The sequence below is a fragment of the Nicotiana attenuata genome, chromosome 3 (assembly GCF_001879085.1).
Source record: "Nicotiana attenuata strain UT chromosome 3, NIATTr2, whole genome shotgun sequence".
Taxonomy (NCBI): Eukaryota; Viridiplantae; Streptophyta; class Magnoliopsida; order Solanales; family Solanaceae; genus Nicotiana; species Nicotiana attenuata.
In genome coordinates, this window is record NC_031991.1 from 40,971,830 (window position 1) to 40,986,326 (window position 14,497).

The 14,497-nt window shown below is 36.6% G+C and overlaps 1 long non-coding RNA gene across 1 annotated transcript; it reads left to right on the forward strand.

Moving 5' to 3' along the window:
• Nucleotides 11,505-13,560, forward strand: LOC109223591. Its single transcript, XR_002067602.1, has 3 exons — nucleotides 11,505-11,747; nucleotides 12,570-12,628; nucleotides 13,156-13,560. It is a non-coding gene; the product is annotated as an uncharacterized LOC109223591 (long non-coding RNA).

A 14,497-nucleotide genomic window follows, 5' to 3' on the forward strand; every position in this document is an offset into this window, starting at 1 on the left:
TGGTCTGCATTAATGCTTTTTCCAAAAACGTTGGCGGCTCCTGTAGCACTTGCAAGGTTGTTCCTCGGTTTATAGATGCTCCATATTTTACTAAGCTATCCGCTACACTGTTCTGCTCCCTGTATGTATGCATAATGTGCGGGCTACCCAGCTGGCGTAGCAAGTATCTGCAACCAGAGAGTAGTAATGAGTGCTGCATGTTATTATTTTTTAGCATAAAAATTACCTCAGCGGAGCCGATATTGATTTCCAGTGGTAAGAGTTTCTGTTGCCATGCTAGATGTAAGCCTTGGAGTAAGACGCAGAGTTCCATTGAAGTAAGGTCTCCTGTAGGTCTGCTTCCAGTGAATCCTAATATCCAGTCACCCGTGGAGTTTTTGAATACTCCTCCTATCCCATAGCTAGGAGGATGTGTATTGAAAGAACCATCTGTATTAAGTTTGAAAGTGCCGGTAGTAGGTGGTTCCCATTTGATGTAGAGACTCCTTATTTGTGTATGTGGTTGTTGTTTTTTGGATTATATAGTAATATTCGTTAGCATTAGTGACAATTTGTTGAAAAGAGTTTTGTATATTAACATGTTGGAAAATGTATTTGTTGCGGCAGTTCCATATGTTCTAGAGGGTGAAAAGTATGAGTATGTGGGAGGGTGTGTGTGTTGGTGGTGGAATATTTGAGTGGATGAGCATGTAAATGTCCTGGATGGGAGAGGTGATATTATCTGCATGAGTGTTGAAGTTGGGCATAATTCCTAGAGTGTGCCATATGGCTGTGGCATGTGTGCATTTAAATAATATGTGAGCAATGGTTTCGTTGTGTTGGTGGCAAAGAGGACAGAGTGGTGATGAGGTGATTTTGAGTCTATGTAGATAGGGAGTTGTTGGTAGACGATTATGTCAAATTAACCATAAGAAGTATTGAATTTTTGGTGGTAATGTTAAAGCCCATATCCAGTTAAAGTTGCCAGTTGCATGGTTTTGATTTAAAATTTTGTAAAGGGACTTAACAGTGAATTTGCCATGTGGAGTGAGTCCCCATATAATTTTATCATAGGCGTGTGGATTACGAAGAGGTTCTACATATACGTTTTTCAACTGTTTTTCTATATTGGGTGGTAATTCAAAAGGAAGGCCATGGATGTTAATTTGTTGTTGTGTTAAGTAACTTGAGAGTGTAGAGTTTCGGTCAGTATGTTGTAACGGGCCTTCTATTTGTGTTCTCAATATGAGATTTGGCCCTAGCCAAGGTTCCGTCCAGAATGTAATGTGTTGGCCATTTTCCACATGACATACTATTCCTCGTTGGCAAAAATTTCAGCCTAAGGTCACTGCTTTCCAAATATTTGAAAAGAGTTGGTGCTTGATTTGTAAGAAATATTTATTAATGAGGATAGATGCCGATAAGGACTTTGGAGATGAAAATAGTCTCCATGCTAGTGCACCTAGTAAAACATTATTTTTTTGAGCTAAATTGTGGATCCCCAATCCCCCATTCTCCTTAGATTGTTGGATTGTAGTCCATTTGATGAGGTGAAGTTTCTTTTTATGCTGAGTTGTTCATGAGTCAAGTAATTTTTTTTCTTTGTCTATAATATATTCAAATTTTGAAGATGAATTTAACGAAGTATAAAATTATGATTTATAATACTTTCATGTAATCTCTAAATCTTTAATCTAGTCTTAAAAAAACATTAATTAATTGATATTCACACAAAAATCAACTTGTTACAAGGAACCTAGTACATTCAAAATATCCTCAGGATCGTTTATGTATTAAGATATACACCAAAAATAAAAAAGAAAAATACAATCCATTTTGTTCTTTTGTAGAGTACTCTTTGCATCTTCAAAACACCTTGAGTTCCTCTCCTTCCATACTGTCCACCAAATGCTTGGTGGGACAATTTTCTACCTGTCTTTGTTTCGGTTATAGTTTCCCCCTTTATTCCAACATGTCACAACTTCGGAAGTACTACTGTCACGCAGTGGCGGAGTCACATTGAACCAAGGGGCATCAAGCGACACCCCTTCGCTAGAAAATTACACTATTTTGCTAGATAATTTTTTTTATTTTATGTATATTTACTATACGTTGACTTCTCTTGACTTTTCTATGTATCTAATTGTTTATATTTTGACACCCCTTGATGAAAATTTTAGATGCGCCACTACTGTCATGATCCCAGTTTCCTGCCTTAGGATGTCTTGATGGCACCTAGTCTGTAAGACTAGTTAAGCCTAACGTGTAATAATAATAACTTAATAGAAATAATCAAACAGAAATACTAAAACAAGACTGATAAACTCGTATAAAATTCCAAAATAGAATCTCAACCACAACTCTCCCAAAACCGGCGGAATTGAGTCAAAAGCTCTATAGAGTAGTCTAGAATGTCTACTACAACACTGCCTGAAAGAAAAACAACAAAATGAAATGATATGAAAGGTGACTCCAAGGTCTGCGGACACTGAGCAGTTATACCTTTAAGTCTCTGGATAGCAGCTATAATCAAACACTAACATCTAGCACTAGCAGACGTACCTGGATCTGCACAAAGACGATGTGCAGAAGCATAGTATGAGTACACTACAACGGTACTCTATAAGTATAGAGCCTAACCAGATACAGTAGTGACGAAGCTAGATCAAGACACCTACTAGAACATAAATAAAAGAAGAAAAATATAATAACGAGAAGCAATGAAAAATGGAGAAATAAGTGATAACGAAGCAGGTTAATAACGTGGGCTAATGACAGAATTGTAAGCACAGAGTTAGCAAGAAGGAAGAAAATAGAGAGAACCACAATAGTCAAATATGGACAAAACTGATAAGATAAGGAAGAATAAAAGCAACAAGAACTATTCCACCAATAACTCTTTTCAACATGAGATGCACAACAAGAATTACTACCGAGGTACCGCCTCATATACTATAAGAATCACAATCCAGGTACCGCCTCGTATTCACATTTCTTAATTTCAATCACAATCTTTTCTTAAACCGCCGCATGAGCCTTACATTTAGATAGTTTTGAAAATATTTTTTTCGAAATAGCTACACGCACTTCAACCCACCTTATGACGCCGCGTGGCTTACTTTCTAAGATATATTAATGAAATATAGTTGAAAATGAATTCTATCACTTACCCAATATTTGTAAATGAACATCTCCTCTCTAAATCGCCTCGTACCGAATCTAGAGTTCTAAAATGAGAGAATATGTTGAAAAATCCCGACCCCCAACCCTTTTGATCAGTTGCAGTTATCGCAATAGCGACATGCATTCGCAATTACGAACCTCGCAATTGCAAAAAAATCCCAGCAAATGCGGCCACTGACAGCCTAAGACATTTGTAAAGCTTGTACTCATCGCAAATGTAACTGTTTTGTCGCAAATACGAACTACCCAGCCGCCTGTCACTATTCGCAATTGAGACCCAGGTATCACAATTGCGACACCTGAGCCCCCTGCTAAGGTTGCAATTGCGACCGTGGTGTTCGCAAATGCGGCACTTGAGGCATCAGCATACCGGATCCTATTTTTCAGTCCAAAACATTCCGAAACATGTTCGAAACTCTCCCTCAGGACTCTAAACCAAACATCCACACAAATCTAAAAATATCATACGAACTCGCTCGCGTGATCATTACACAAAAATAACATCTAGAACTAGGAATTGGACACCTAAACGCATGAATTTTAAAATAAATTTTAAGACCTTCTAGAATTGCGACTAAGCATCTGGATCCTATCAATTCAACTCTAAATGATACCAAATTTTGCAGACAAGTTCTAAATAGCATAATGGACCTATTCCAAGTCCTAAAATCATATTCCGAACCCGATAGCTAGAAGTCAACCTACGGTAAAACTTCTAAACCTCAAATTGCTAATTTTTGGCAAAATAACATAAATCAACCTACGGACTTCCGAATTCGATTCCGGTCATACACCCAAGTCCAAAATCACGGTATGAAGTTATTGAAGCCATCGAAATACCGTTCCGATGTCATTTTCACAAAAGTCAACCATTGGTTAACATAAACAATTTAGGATTTTAAGCCAAGAATCAAAGGGTCCAAATCAACTCGAAATCTTCCCGGAACGAAACTAATCAACCCCGTAAGTCATAAAACATAAACACACATGTGTGAAGCATAAAATGGAGAAACAGAGCACAATTACTCAAAACAACCGGTCAGGTCGTTACATTCTCTTCCTCTTAAAATAAATGTTCGTCCTCGAATGTGCATAAAGACATACCTGAAGTGATGAGGAGAACGACTCCGCATGTTGTTCTCGTTATCCTAGGCCGCCTCCTCGGCCGGATGACCTCTCCATTGAACTTTTACCGAAGCAATATTTCTTTGTCTCACCTTCAGAACCTGTCTATCCAAGATAGCCATTGGCTCCTTACTATGAGTCAAATCCTTGTTCAATTGGACTGAACTGAAGTCTAAAACATGAGATGGATCACCATAATACTTCCGGAGCATCGAAACATGGAACACCAGATGAACTGCAGATAAGCTAGGCATTAATGCAAGCTTGTATCACACCTCACCATTCCTCTCAAGGATCTCAAAGGTCCGATATACCTAGGTCTTAACTTGCCCTTCTTTCCGAATCTCATGACACCCTTCATGGGTGAAACCCGAAGCAAAACCCGCTCTCCAACTCTAAATCCTACATCACGAACCTTCTCATCAGCATAACTCTTCTGTCTAGACTTGGCTGTACGAAGTTGATCCTGAATCAACTTGATTTTCTCCAAGGCATCTCGAACCAAATTTGTGCTTAACAACCTAGCCTCTCTCTGCTCAAACAACCCAACTGGAGAGAGATACCGTCTCCTATATAGGGCTTCATAAGGAGTTATCTTAATACTCGATTAATAGCTGTTGTAATAGAAAAACTCCGCAAGCGGTCAGAACTGATCCCAAGAGCCCCCGAAATCCATAACATAGGCACGAAACATATTCTCCAATATATGAATGGTGCGCTCGAACTACCCGTCCATCTGGGGGTGGAATCCCATACTCAACTCAACTCATGTACCTAGCTCAAGCTGCATGGTTCTCCAAAAGTGCAATGTAAACTGCGTGCCCTAGTCAGACATAATGGATACCGGCATGCCATGAAGTCGGACAATCTCGTAGATATAGATCTGAGCTAGATGCTATGAAGAATATATGTCACCACCGGAATAAAATGAACCGACTTGGTCAATCTATCCACAATCACCCATACAACGTCAAATTTCTTCTGAGTTAGTGGGAGCCCAACAACGAAGTCCATTGTAACACGCCCTCATTTCCACTAGGGAATCTCAAGTATCTGAAGCAAACCACCTAGCCTCTGATGCTCATACTTCACTTGCTGACAATTTAGGCACCGAGCTATATACTCCACTATGTCTTTCTTCAATCTCCTCCACCAATAGTACTGCCTCAAAACCTGATCCATCTTAGCGGCACCCGGATGAATGGAGCACCGCGAACTGTGGGACTCCTGAAGGATCAAATCACGCAACCCATCTACATTGGGCACACATAACCGCCCCTGCATCCGCAATACACTATCATCTCCGATAGAAACCTCCTTGGTATTGCTGTGTTGCACCGTTTCCTTAAGGACAAGCAAATGGGGGTCGTCATACTGACGCTCTCTGATGCGATCATATAAAGAAGACCGAGAAACCACGCAAGCAAGAACCCAGCTGGACTCCGAAACATCCAATCTAACAAACTGATTGGCCAAGGCCTGAACATATAGAACTAGTGGCCTCTCCGCTGCCGGAAGATATGCTAAGCTACCCAAGCTCTCCGCCTTTCGACTCAAGGCATCTGCCACCACATTGGCCTTCCCTGGATGATATATAATAGTGATATCATAGTATTTAAGCAACTCTAACCACCTCCACTGCCGCAAATTAGGATCTTTCTGCTTGAACAGATGCTGTAGACTCCGATGGTTGGTATAGACCTCATAAGGGACACCGTACAAATAGTGTCGCCAAATATTCAATTAATTAACAATAGCTGCCAAATTCAAGTCGTGGACTGGATAATTCTTCTCATAGACATTCAACTGCCGAGACGCGTAGGCAATCACCCTACCGTCTTGCATCAACACCGCGCCAAGCCCAACACGTGACGCATCACATTACATAATGTAAGGCCTTGAACCCGTAGGCAACACCAGCACAGGGGCTATAGCCAAACAAGTCTTGAGCTTTCGAAAGCTCGCCTCATACTCCTCGGACCATCTGAACGGAGCATCCTTCTAGGTCAATTTTGTAACGACCCGACTTGTCGTTTTACTTTCTAGATCCTCGTTCCCCTAATTAAGACTCCCCGTATATGCTTTTACTATTTTATCACTTGCAGGGATGGTTGATTTATGTTTATGGACTTGGTTGTGCAGTAGGACCGGGTCCCGGGTGGCTCGGATGTGTTTCGGACTGCTTAGAGCCAAGTCATATATTTCAGAATTTCTGTTTTGGTTTCATTCTTCACGAACGCGGAGAAGGAATCGCGTTCGCGGAGAAGGAATTTGGGGGACTGGGCATTTACACATGTTTGAAGTAATAAAAGGGGTAACGCGGCGCAATTACACAAACAAACCGATCGGGTCGTTAATCCACTTTATGACACCGCGTGGCTTCAAGTAATTCCCTTACTAGAAACACGCACATAAATCCCACCTTATGCCGCCGCATGTACATTAACCCCTATCCTTATATCGCCACATGTACATCAATATCATAACACGATAACAACTTGCACCACAAGTTCCCATATGTCACAACTTGCCAGAATCAACAATATCAATATTTTTACAACAATAACCTATGGCTCAACCACAATGTGTACAGGAATATCAACAATAACAATGAATGTGAATTTATCAACAAGGAATATATCTCAATAATTAACAACTTCGCCTCAATGTGATAACGACTTTCACAACTTCAACACCAATAACTCAACAAGAAGATAATTCGCGAAATAACGACTTCAAATAAAAGCAACCCAACAATTAAGGATGTTACAATGCAATACAGAAAGCAATAACTTCAACTAAGGCATAAGAGCAAAGTGTTAAGTAAGATGTAGAATATGTGTTAACAAAGTCAAATAAGGCATGTAAAGATAGACTAACACAAGTAAGAATACATTGATAATGAGAATTAAAAATATGATATGACAATTCAATTAAAGGCATGGAAAGAGCCTAGATAATCTAAATCGAACAAATACCACATATAACCCGTGTACCCACTCGTCACCTTGCGTACACGAATTTCACATAACATAATTAGCACAATCAATCTCAATTCCCAAGGGATAGTTCTCCCACTCTACGTTAGGCTAGATACTTACCTCAACTAGGTCAACTCAACCCTCAAAAATAGTTTTTCCCCTAAAATTTGCCTCCGCACGACTCAAATCTAACCAAAGTTGACTTAATATTATTAAACGATGCAAGGAAAATAATTACAAGAGATAAAGCTATGATCTTTATATTTTTCTAAAAAAGTCAACAAAAGTTCCGGGCCTGCCAAGTCAAATCCGGATCCAATGGTAGATTCCGACTACCCATAACCCCATGAGTTTATATATGTGATTAGTTTCAAAATTCGAGTCCAAATCGACTCTTAAAACTCAAATTCTCATTTTTAAAAACTTGGCAAAATTTTCCAAAATTTTCCTCTTTGACTCACATGATTTTGATGTTAAATCTAAGATATGTTAATGAAATATAGTTGGAAATGGATTAGAATCACTTACCTAATATTTGTGGATGAAAATCCTCACTCCAAATCGCCTCCAACCGAGTATAGGGTTCTAAAATGAGAGAATATGTTGAAGAATCCCGACTCCTAGCCCTTTTGATCAGTTGCAATTGTCGCAATTGCGACATGGGTTCGCAATTGCGAACCCTCACAAATGTGAAGAAATCCTCGCAAATGCGGCTACTGATAGCCTAAGAGGAGGTCGCAAATGCGACATTGGCTTCGCATTTGCAAAGCCCGTCCTCATCGCAAATACTACTGTTTTGTCGCAAATGCGAACTACTCAGCCTCCTGTCACTATTGGCAATTGCAACCCAGGTATCGCAATTGCAACACCTGAGGTCCCCTTGCTAAGGTCGCAATCGCCAGAGGCATCATCATACCAGATCATGTTTTTCAGCCCAAAACATTGTGAAACATGTCCGAAACTCATCTGAGCCCTCGGGGCTCTAAAATAAATATTTACACAAGTCTAAAAACATCATACGAACTCGCTCGCACGATCAAAACACAAAAATAACATCTAGAACTACGAATTAGACACCAAAACATATGAATTTCAAAGTAAATTTCAAGAACTTCTAGAATTGCAACTAAGCGTCCCGAATCCTATCAGTTCAACTCCAAATGATACCAAATTTTGCAGACAAGTTCTAAATATCATAACAGACCTATTCCAATTCCCAAAATCAGTTACGAACCCGATTGCTAAAAGTCAACCTACGGTCAAACTTCTAAACCTCAAATTGTCAATTTTCAGCAAAACAACATAAATCAACCTATGGACTTCCAAATTTGGTTCCGGGCATACACCCAAGTCCAAAATCATAATGCGAAGCTATCGGAGCCATCAAAATACTATTCCAGGATCGTTTTCACAAAAGTCAACCATTGGTCAACATAAACAACTTAGGCTTCTAAGCCAAGAATCGAAGGGTCCAAATCAACCCGAAATCTTTCCGAAACGAAACTAATCAACCCCGTAAGTCATAAAACCATAAACATACATGTGTAAAGTATCAAAAGGGAAAACATGACGTAATTACTCAAAACAACTGATTGGATCGTTACAACTACCAAGCATTATCCATCCAATACCTCTGAGATTGATGAGCAAATCTCATAACTGGCTAGTAATTCTTTAATGTAAAACGAGATGGTTGATTGTCTCTACATCCTGTCCACGTAAGTAGCATTTTGAGCAAATTGGTAATCCCCTTTTTCTGAGGTTATCCTGACTCAAAACAGCTCTAAATACCATATATATAAAACATGCTACGTTATATGGTACCTTTGACTTTCCAAATGTGTTTACATGGCCAGTGTGTAATCTGAGATCCTTCCTGGTTCAAATCTTTATATGCTGAATTAATTGTGCAAAATTCCACTGGAATAATTTTGCCATCTCATTGTATCTATACCCTCTTGCAGTCGCTTGGTTTGATCCAGTGTTTTGAAAAACTATGTAATCCTCGGCACCTCCCAGTCATGTACTCCCTCCGTTATAATTTATGTGAACCTGTTTGACTGGGCACGGAGTTTAAGAAAAGATGTAGACTTTTGAAATTTGTGGTCCAAAACAAGTCAAAAAGGGGCCCAGAGTATTTGTGTGGTTATAAAAGCTTCTCATTAAGGGTAGAATTGTAAGTTTAAGCTAAATTGTTACCAAATTCAGAAAGGGGTCATTCTTTTTTGAACGGACCAAAAAGAAAATAGGTTCACATAAACTGGAACAGAGGGAGTAATAGTCTTCTAAAAGTTGGATTCCACCCCAGAGTAGACGCCTCAAAGAAAAGAGAATTTCTAGTTCAAAGGCCACCTTATATAATCTAAAGTCTAGCAACATATATAGAGCCTACTCAATAGCAAATTGTGTATTGAAACGAAAAATTATTTACTTGCCTTCGATATTTATATCAAATTAAATAATTTAATCATACCGTCATATCTAGATCGATTTCGATAAAAATGATGATCATTTTATGTTTAAGCCAACAAGACAAACATCACTTTCATCACATTCTATAGTATGATTGACTCAGGATCCCAACTCTGCATCTGCATCCTTTTCTAAGTCAAAGGTGTTTAGTCAATAATTGTAAACTTGTAATCACTGCTGCAGTTATGTCCAGTGGCGGATGCACGTTGAGAGTTATGGGTGCTTAAGCATCCATTAACTTTGAACATATTAATAAATTTATATAGGCAACTGTACAAATATTTAGATAAATATTGAGCGAGCACCTACAAGTAAATTCATTTTCCTCTTCTTTTGAAGTTTTTATCGGCGAGCACCCATAACTTTAAAATCCTGGATCCGCCACTGGTTATGTCTCTCTGATTCAAAAAGAATGTCTTAGTTTAACTTGACATAAATTTTAATAAATAAGAGATAACTTTGGAGATATATATGTGGTTTAAAATAAGCCATAACATTTGTGTGTCTATAAAACTTTTGAAACTTATGATATGAAGCTTGTCATATCACTTGTGTGGCTATAAATGCTTCTTATTAAGGAAATATTGAAATGTACCAATCTTTTCGAAATGGACTAACAAGAAAATAGTGTCAATATTTTTGAAATTTGAGAAGAATATATTTTCTTATTTTCTAGGAGTAGCTTGCTCTTCTTCTGTTTTTATTATTTATTAAAATGACCTTCGTTGATCATTGTGCAAAAAGTTAGAATTTAAGTTTGATATCCCAAATTAAAGTCGCTCGCTCTTGTGTACAGCAGCCCAACCGATAGAAAGATGAGCAAATTATTATAATGTGTCCCTTTAAATGAGTGATTTGCAGGAAATTATCAAATATATACAAGCACTAGTATCATTTGAATATTAAAAGAAGGAGAGTAGTGTGCTTCTCTTTATCCTCCACCATCGCCACTTCCCTTTAAAAGTGGCATTTGGTGGGTAGTATTTGTCTTCTTGGATAATTGAAAGCACTACTCACCTCTGAATGCTAATTAATTCTTTACCTAATTCATCTTTTAAAAGACCAATACAATCATGACCTTGTTAATCGAGCTTTATAACCTCTTTTTTAGCTTATTAACTTCTTGTTGAGCTCTGAAGTTTTTTGTTGGAGATTTAAAGATCTAATTTCAAGGATGGTCACACAGGTTTTATGCGACAAAGTCATGAAACTATTTTCTGTAACAAAGTATTCACTCAACTTTACCTAAGTATCACAGGGAGTCACTAAACTAATTTTTGTAGGAAAAATTCAAACAACTTTGACAGAATCTCACAGTCATATATAAAAACAATTCTTTTGTAAATAAAAAGCCATTCAGATTTGTCTAAGTAATAAATCATGTCCATTATGTTAATTCCCTGTTTCTTCTTAATTTCTTTTTAGCGTACCCCTGATGTTAAACTGATCAGTATCTATACGAGTATGTGCGTGGAGATGTAGAAAATATGACGTTGAGGAAGAATATTTGGATGTGATGTTGAGGGGCAATTTGCAAGGAGATGTCGAAAATATGAAGATAAGCTTTCGTGCTAAAAACAAAGGGCGCATAGTGAAACTTATTGTTAGGGATCATTTTTGTTAATTAAGTAGTATAGTATATTAATCCACTATGACTAACTCTTTAGACTTGGTGTCCCAACAAAAGAAAAGTGGCGTCTCTCATCTTTTCATGATATAATTATATAAAACCATAAAGCATAAGGATTGAATTCTTTAGAGTAAAATATTAGTAATCATTTATCTCTAAGCTTGCCACTCTACTTTAAAGCAAATACACATAATTTGAATGTTATCTGGTGCAATAGAGAGAGATTTAACTAGGAGGGAAGGTATCATTGCTTCTATGATCATTTCGAAGAAAGAGAAAGAAAGAAAAAGAACAAATGGATGGTCTCATGCTACTCAAGAAAATTGGTCTCTTCTTCCTTCTCATTTCTACTTCTTTCTTGTCCACTTCATGTGCAGGTAGGTTTATTGAGTTAAACGCATCCAACATATATTGGACTCTTGATTCTTCTTGTAGTTGTACAGTAACATTTTTGGTTGTCCCCTCTCTTTCTCTTTCTATATATATATTCGGTCGAACAACGTCTATTCTTATCGAGAAAAATTAGTTCCAGAAAATAAAATACTCTCTCTGTTCCAACATATCAACTTAATTATTTTGTTTCCATCGAGACCTTCGTGCTACTAGATGGAGAATAACTCTTTCCAAAGAAATAACATACTCCCGTTGTTCCATTTCGTGTGACGCATTTACTATTTGCAGAGAGTGTTTTTTTTTCAACGACTCTTGGTGCAACAACAAGCAAATATGTTTTAAATATTTTAAAGCGCAAGCTATTGTGACTTTATACCTTTTATGTAGTTTCTAAAGATGTAAATTTTATTTCAATTTTTTTTTTTTTTTTAAATTCTATGTGTTAATTCACACCGGCTCTTGTACTTTGAACGTATGTACATAAAGTGGAACGGAAAAAGCCAATGAAACAGCACTGCATGCAGTCGTATAAATAGTCAACTTTGGTTGTGTAAATCATAGTTTTAAGAATATTGGTCTTGTATTTAGGTCTATATATACCATCTCAAGTAGAAGGAACTAGCTTAATTCTTTGGAATTGTCAGATTATTTTCTTTAGTCAAGTTAAATTAATTATTCTTTGGTATTTAGGTCATTTTCACAAGCTGTCTGACAATCAGCCTTTTTTCTTTTTACATAATCTAAAGCAGGCAAAGTTAATCTATTGCGCTTTTTATACAAGTTTTTCGTTTTGAATTATGATGCAGGTCGACAGTCAAGACTTGTAAGCAACTTTGAGAAAAAAGAGCTGGGTGGAACTCATAAGGTTTGCTTTTGCTGTTGGTTTACTTATTTTGGATTGTCAATTGATGAGTAAATCTAAGGAGTAATAATAAGCAAGAAATGAAGTTTAATCTCTTTCAGTCCTTCATGATTTAACATAAATTGATTATTCATTGACAGTATATAGCCACGGAAAAGAGAATCGCAGGTTACCATCCATAATAATTGGAATAAATTGCTCCCTCGGTCCCATTTTATGTTGAAAAACTTTTGAAAGATCTAAAATAAACTATATACATTTATATGGTTATAAATTATTTCATTAAGGAAAAAAAAAATGAGAATCTCAAAGATCAATTATTTTTAAATATAGAAAGGTGTCGTCTTTTTTTTAGAGAGACTAAAAAGAAAAGTGTACCGCATAAATTGAAACAGAAGGAGTAATAACATGGAAAACTAAGGCATGTTACCTGTTATAATTGATCGAAATAGCGTAATCTTTGTTTATACTATCATTATATATATATAAGTGAAATACAATTGTGATATACGTATACCAATTCATGACAGGAAGTGTCAGTAGGAGAACAATTACACCATGAGGAGATGAATGAAATCCATGAAAGGCTTCTTAAGGCAAACACAAAGGATTATGGGAGATATGATCCAGCACCTGCCCTTTCTAAGCCTCGTTTCAAGCTCATACCCAACTGATCTATGTGATTTCGAGACGATTATATGTATGGGGAATCTATATATTTCACCAAGTCTCCAGACCATTTTAGGGTTTGTTTACCGCTATTCTATACGAGTTAAATTATGAACCCTAGTGCTATATATGTTTTAATATATGTTTGCAGCTGTAATATACTATCCTTTTATGTTTATATCTTCTCTATGAACTGGATGTTCGTACGTCTGTAGTATTTTCTGTATGATTATATGAAAAAAATAAAACTTTTGTATGTTCTTGCTTTCTGCGCCAAAAAATTAGTTTCATGAATACTCAGTATTCCATTTAGCCAGTGTTTTCGCATAATAGTAAGTTATAGCAATCGTCAATATCTTGTGGCGAAATTTCTGGTAATTCATATTCGCCTGGCGATTCGTCATGATTTATGATAAGGCAATTTCTTCCCATTTGGATTTGCCAAATGAACAATTTGGCCATAAAGCCTAACAATCCGCAGGTTTTGCTCCACAATTTGAAATTCTGACCATTCGTCAGGACTTTGAAACCTAATACTTAGCCGCAAATCAGTTTTGTAATTTTTTTTTTCAAACTAGGTCAAAATTTAAATGGTAGTGATATAATTTACATAGAATAAAATCTTTTTAACACTTATTCAAATTTTCTACAATTACTTTCACAAAATTATATATAATATAATTTATTTTATAATTTACAACTTTTCATATCCCTAGTATATCTCTCTTGAGATTCTCTCACCTAAAACGTATACTAATATATCTCTCTTAATATTCTCTCTTACCTAAAAGTATCTATTTTATAAATTCTTTTTTCCAACTTCCCCATTAATGTATTGTATATTGTATATTTTGTATAAAAAATATATGTTATATAATTAAAATATACTCCCTCTGTTTCAATTTATGTGAACCTAATTGATTAAGCATGAAGTTTAAGAAAAAATTGATGTTTTTGAACTTGTGGAGTAAAATAATGCACATATATTTTTTGTGGCTATAAATCATTGCATAAAGGTAAATTGTTTCCAAATATAGAAAGAAGTCATTTTTTTTTTGCATGGACTAAAAAGGAAATAGATTCACATAAATTGAAACATATGGAGCATAATATATATATATATATATATATATATNTATATATATATATAGTCGTGATGGCACCTAACCCAACCCACTAGGTAAGCCAACTAATAACTATCAA